General features: G+C 36.5%; 1 long non-coding RNA gene across 1 annotated transcript in view; it reads right to left on the minus strand.

Moving 5' to 3' along the window:
- The window catches only part of LOC115514049, a 104119-nt gene extending 102960 nt beyond the window's left edge, over positions 1-1159 (minus strand). Inside the window, exon 1 of the long non-coding RNA XR_003968871.1 lies at positions 1104-1159. This is a non-coding gene — a long non-coding RNA (uncharacterized LOC115514049). The remainder of the gene's footprint in view (positions 1-1103) is intronic.
- Between the last annotated feature and the right edge of the window lie 4841 nt (positions 1160-6000).

A 6000-nucleotide genomic window follows, 5' to 3' on the forward strand; every position in this document is an offset into this window, starting at 1 on the left:
GCAATGAAAGGTGTAGCACTGCACAGGATATTTGTATTATGTTAATAAAAAATGATACTACCATATGATCCTAATACGGAGCAGAGAACACTGATTAGTATTTTCCTGACCAAAGTTACAGTCCAGTGTTAAAGTGGCTGAACACTAATGTTTTAGATTTAATCACCCCATCATCTTAATAAACATTCTTTTAAAATGTTGCTTGAGTTGTCTTTTGCTAACCTCGATAACTAAAACAATAAGATGGGTACCTAGCTTTTTTTCCCTCCTTAAGATTTCCTACAAATAAAGATCATTTGTATCTGAAGAAGGTTTTATCAATCAGAACAGTACATTTTCCTATCTCAGAATATGTCCTTTATCTAGAGTAAAATTATAAGCAGAAATAAACAAACTAAAATAATAACATTTCGAAATAAATAGTGGATTTTGTACTGTCTATAGTAAAGTGAGAATTTCTATTATCATTTCAACTTTACAGCACATTTCAAAAGGCGTTTCCTTATAAGTTTGCATCCTGCTTGCCTGAAGTGCACATATAACATATACAGCTAGGACTATCTACATGCGTGTATATGAGAGACATAACATTTATATAGAGGGTTCAAATGTTTGCTTTTAACGAACCTGGTTACTTGCAAAGTTAATAGAAAGCAGCCATCATTCCAAACTCTAATCATTTGAATCCACATCACATAAATCATCTTCAATTTTGCTTGCTATTCCAATGAAGTTTGCATTCACACTTTTATTTCATACCATTATCTTCTGTTCCTTGTCAGAACAATACTGGATGAAAAACCCGTGACAGAGTATACAGCATGCCAAGAACAACCTTCCCACACCCCAAGGAAGGAGAAATTACTGTTGTATTATCGTTAGCATTACTGTTCCTGTATTTTTATGTCCATAGTGATCTATGAATATTTTTGTGGCATCTTCAAGAAAATGAGTTCCAAATCTGCAAATTATCTTCTCTAAATCAGAATTCACATGATCTTAGTGACTATCCTGAAAACCTATTATTTCCCAATGAGACCCAAATGTGGGCAGTAACAATTACAAATCAATTGCCATAAAAACATTTTATCATTTTTGCCCACCTCTTCCATCTCCTTGGGGCTCTCAACCGCTATTTTCCTACGTACTGCAGTCTCCGTGCTCCTGTCTGTGAAGCTTATTAAGCGGGTGTGCCTGTTTGAATTATCATTGAACTTGTGTAGCAAACTCATATGTTGTGAAAAGAATTGCATAAACAGCTGCGTCAATCTATTAAGCATAGCGATTGCATTATGAGGTCAATAAAAGATTGTAGGCAAGATATCTGGAAAGTAATTACTTCTCTTTAATGAATATATAGCCTAGTAATTTCTGAGTGCTGTAGGCATAACAGTGCTATATGTTTTATAGTTTATAAATAAATAGTTATTACCTTACACAAAGAGTAGAAATACATCCTTTGAAGAAAAGTTAATTTGTTGCAAAGAGGCACATTTTGCTTAAACTACTTACATATAATGGATTATCAAGTAATTCCAATATGCTGTAATTGAGAATTACCTCTCCCAACGTGGAATATTCAATTGCATTTGGTATATCTCAGAGAAAACTGTATTTTCACCTCAGCTATTCTCTACATTAAAAGCATGATTTATAGCATATATTTTATGTAGGGAATAATGGCAATACAAAGTCAACCTTATGCTATGAATAACTTAGAATTATTTTCTTCAGTTTAAATATATTTACATGCAAATTACATGATATAATTATTCCCACATCACAGTCTGGCTTGCCTTTTTTTTTTCTAGAGGCCCATTTCTCAAGATTTAACCTCCACATTTATTGTGAATTGCCAATTCAAGTATGCATACTTTGCAGGCACGGTGTCTCCCTCTCCCCTAAGCCGTATTCAGACTAGAACATCATAATATCATTTAAATATTAGGAGACGGGTTCATCGAATTATTAATTTCCCATTTTACCAAATAAAACTGTAATAACCCCCTTGGCATTTCTATGGAAAAACTAAATGTAAAGAGTCTGAAGGGCATTTTGCAAGTATACAGAGACCTCTCTGCCTCCATTAATCCTTGAGATACTAAGTAAGAATCACAGAGGAAGATCATGTTTTTTTTTTTTTTCAGTAACAGATACTGTGACAGACCAGCAGCAATTGCTAATGCTCCATTGTGAGTACCACCTGTTTATTTCTAAGAAGCTCTAGTCTCTTTTAAAGATTCCACACACCAGTTGAGAAAATCTCTAATGTTCAGCAGTTGGAATTAAGTCCTTCTGAGAATTCTGAAACCACAAAGACTCACCTAGCTCTTTAAAATTAACTTTCAATTTCTCTCTCTTAACTTTTCATATTTTCTCCATGCAATTGAAAAAAAATACCCATCCATGTTTGAAGATGTCACTAAGTAAAGAATTACGTATTTCACCTAATTCCCAGAACTGAACATGTCACAGGCCACAAAACAGATTAAAAATTAGCCAACAATGTCACTGGGGACATCCACATCTGCTGCAAAGCTGACCAGCAATTCTGAGACACCAATGCAAGGGACCCCGATGTTGTGAATTGCCACGCTTGCTGCAGGATAGGGCAGGAAGGGAAGCAGGAGGAGATGAGTCTAAGTAACTAAGCATTAGTTTCTCTATGTGTAAAAATTTTCCTGAGAGGAGTCACAGGTCCTTTCAATCTTAATTTTCTATTCTTCCAACTTATGGAGACCAACACTAGCAGAGGAATGTGATGCCAGCAAGTAAGTGTCAATATTTATTAAGTGCCTGACCATCTCCCTGGTTGTGTTTTAAGGGTGTTCCATTACTAGCTCATTATTGTTCTATGAGGCAGGCGCTATTAAAACCCCACTTTAGCATTGAGGAAACTGTGGCACCAAGGGGTAGGAAGCACAGAACTAGAAAGTGCCAAAACCAGGATATATAATCATCCTTGTTTGGAGTGGATGCTTGCCTCTCCACAAGTGATAATGGAGAATTGGTACCATGGGAGATTAACACAAGCCAGGAGGAGAAGCATCAGCCTAGTAAGCAGTTGGTCCCACAAACTGACAGAAATAGGTTTTGAGGACGTACTGAAGGGCCATTAAACAATTGTTCACTTGCCTTCATCTTGAGTTTTCCCATGTGATACCATTTATAGATATCAACTGCACCTAAAAATATTGAACAATAGCTACACAAAACTGGCATGACTTATTTTTCATAGATAAACAGATTTTTAACTAGCTAATTGATTACACATCCTGGCACTTAAAAAAAACAGTTTGGGGTGCCTGGGTGCCTCAGTAGTTAAGTGTGCAACTTCAGCTCAGGTCATGACCTCACATTTCATGGTCTGAGACCTGCATTGGGCTCTGGATCAGATCAGAGCCAGGAGCCTACTTCAGATTCTGTGTCTCCCACTCTCTTTTGCCCCTTCCCTGCTCTCACTCTGTCTCTCTCTCAAAAAAATAAATAGACATTTAAAAAAATTAATTTAACCAAGATTGTGCAAGTATCCTTCCATTAAGCATCAAAAATGAAACATATCTGAGAGCTTATAGTGAAAGAAGAATAATCTAGGAGTTTAAAGTCATAAATTCTGCTCCTAGGTCCATCTGATAATTAGTTTGACAGCTTATCTAAATCTCAGCAAATGGTAGGTCTAAGTTTTCTCATTTATAAAATGAATGGTTGATTCTAGTTTCTCATCCACCTCTAATATTTCATAATTATTTTTTAAGCTCCATGATTATCATAACAGAACAAGACTGTTACCAGACCCGTGCACAATTTAACCATTCGGGCTCCCATTTGGAAAAGCTGGATCATTGGGCTGCCTCAGGTGCACCTTGGTATATTTAGTTTAACATTCAGGTCTAAAATATTTATTGAGCACCTACTCTGTACACAGACAAATAAGCTATAGCTCCTGCTCTGGAAGAGCTCACACTCTAGTATGGCTTAATATCTTAGTCATATACAAAGACGCTGTTGCTTCTTAGAAATACAGTACTTTGGGGGCGCCTGGGTGGCGCAGTCGGTTAAGCGTCCGACTTCAGCCAGGTCACGATCTCACCATCCGTGAGTTCGAGCCCCGCGTCGGGCTCTGGGCTGATGGCTCAGAGCCTGGAGCCTGTTTCCGATTCTGTGTCTCCCTCTCTCTCTGCTCCTCCCCCGTTCATGCTCTGTCTCTCTCTGTCCCAAAAATAAATAAACGTTGAAAAAAAAAAAAAAAAAAGAAATACAGTACTTTGATGATTCCATCACTGGCAATAATATCAATCAAATTTTTAGTTTGCACACAAGAACTTCAGGGAAAGCTTGTTAAAAAATGTGAGGCTGATTCACAAGCCCTAGGATCCAATACTTCAGGTGATTCTGAAGCAAATGGTCTAAGTTTAAGAAACACTAACCCAAACCCTGTCGTAAGTGTGTTTAATGGGACCTATGCACAACAGGGGTCATCCTCACAATATTATTCATAGCTTAAGAAAATCCAATTTGCAACTACAATTCTATTGACAAGTCTAAAAATTAAGAGTCTATTAAAGCCATTTCCAAATCACTCGGAAGGGACAGCAAAACCAAGCCCTCCTCAGTCGATGTAAGCAAGCTAAAAGATGGCAGAAGATTAAACACAAAAAACAGCCAGTCCAAGGAAAACAATAAAAGAAGTGGACCTGGAATATAAAGGATGTTAAATCAACAATAAAAGAGAACTTCACTAGGTTTGAACAAGTGGAGGCAGAGCAAGAAATCAAATTTCAAATATCTACCCAAGTTCTAGAATTTGACAAGTAGCATAATTTTTATGATAAAGGTTAAATCTCCATGAATACTTAGAAAGTTAATAAACCACTATTCTGTGAAATGGTGCAGGGAATCTCTCTTCTGATTTGGTCTTCAGAAATAGAATAGCTTTTTTGGCAAATCTTTAGTCAAGCCAAAACATACGAGATTTTAGGAGCCTGAGAGCATTTAATAATATCAGCCGACTACACGAAGGACTAAAGAAATAGGACACACTACAGATATACCTATAGACACAGTATTTTCTGTATTGTACCTCTTTCACAACCACTACTAACCCATGGGGTTTAACAATAACTACTATTAATAGCATTCCCACAGAAATTACTATAACTACTGCACTTACCATTTCTATTACTTCTACTACTATTATTCATATAATGACTACTTGTCTACTCAAAACCACTTTTAAATATATCACTTTTTGTGATTTACATCTCTCCCTTTGAGGCGATAAAGCAGATACCATCATCTTTAATTTACAAATTAAAAAAAAAGGAGTCTCAGATATTAAGAAACATACTATCAGTTGGTTTGTAAGTAACAGAAAATTGCCAAGTAAAATGGGAAAAATAAAATACATTCCTAAAAGAAGGAAGAAGATCCGCACATGACTGAGATATGGAAAACCTTCGTCAGGAATAGAACTAGTTCTCCTTACCTAGAGTTTCAGAGGTGAGCTGAAGTTTTTTATAATACTTTCAAAAGTTAGGAATACTTCTTTTCTCTAGGCCTAATCAGCCTTCAAATCTTTTGGTGACATAGAAGTAAAAATTGAGATCTCCAAAAATCAAAGGCTGCTTGTCAAAGCATTCACAAGCCTTGTATTATATATCAAATGCATGCAATATCAAAGAAAATCCAGATGTTAGGATATTCAGCACTGCCTCAAGCCCTCTTCTCCCTTTTCTAAAACCCAAACATTCCTAAACTCAGGAAGAAGCTCTCCTTAGGGATTGGGGCAGATGACCTAGGTGTGGCCCTAGCTTCCAGCCCAACTCCTAACGAACAAAGGTTCTACTAACCTTTTAGTTTTAATATTTTTTCAAGGGAACAAACTGTGGGCTTCTAGTAGAATCCAATAACTTCCTTTCACCTTATATGGAATGGAAAGTACTGATTTCCCCCCTAATCTATCCATGAATGTGTAATGTTAAAAAGAGAAAGCAGTTAGGA

This window comes from Lynx canadensis, chromosome B2 (genome assembly GCF_007474595.2).
Source record: "Lynx canadensis isolate LIC74 chromosome B2, mLynCan4.pri.v2, whole genome shotgun sequence".
Classification (NCBI taxonomy): Eukaryota; Metazoa; Chordata; class Mammalia; order Carnivora; family Felidae; genus Lynx; species Lynx canadensis.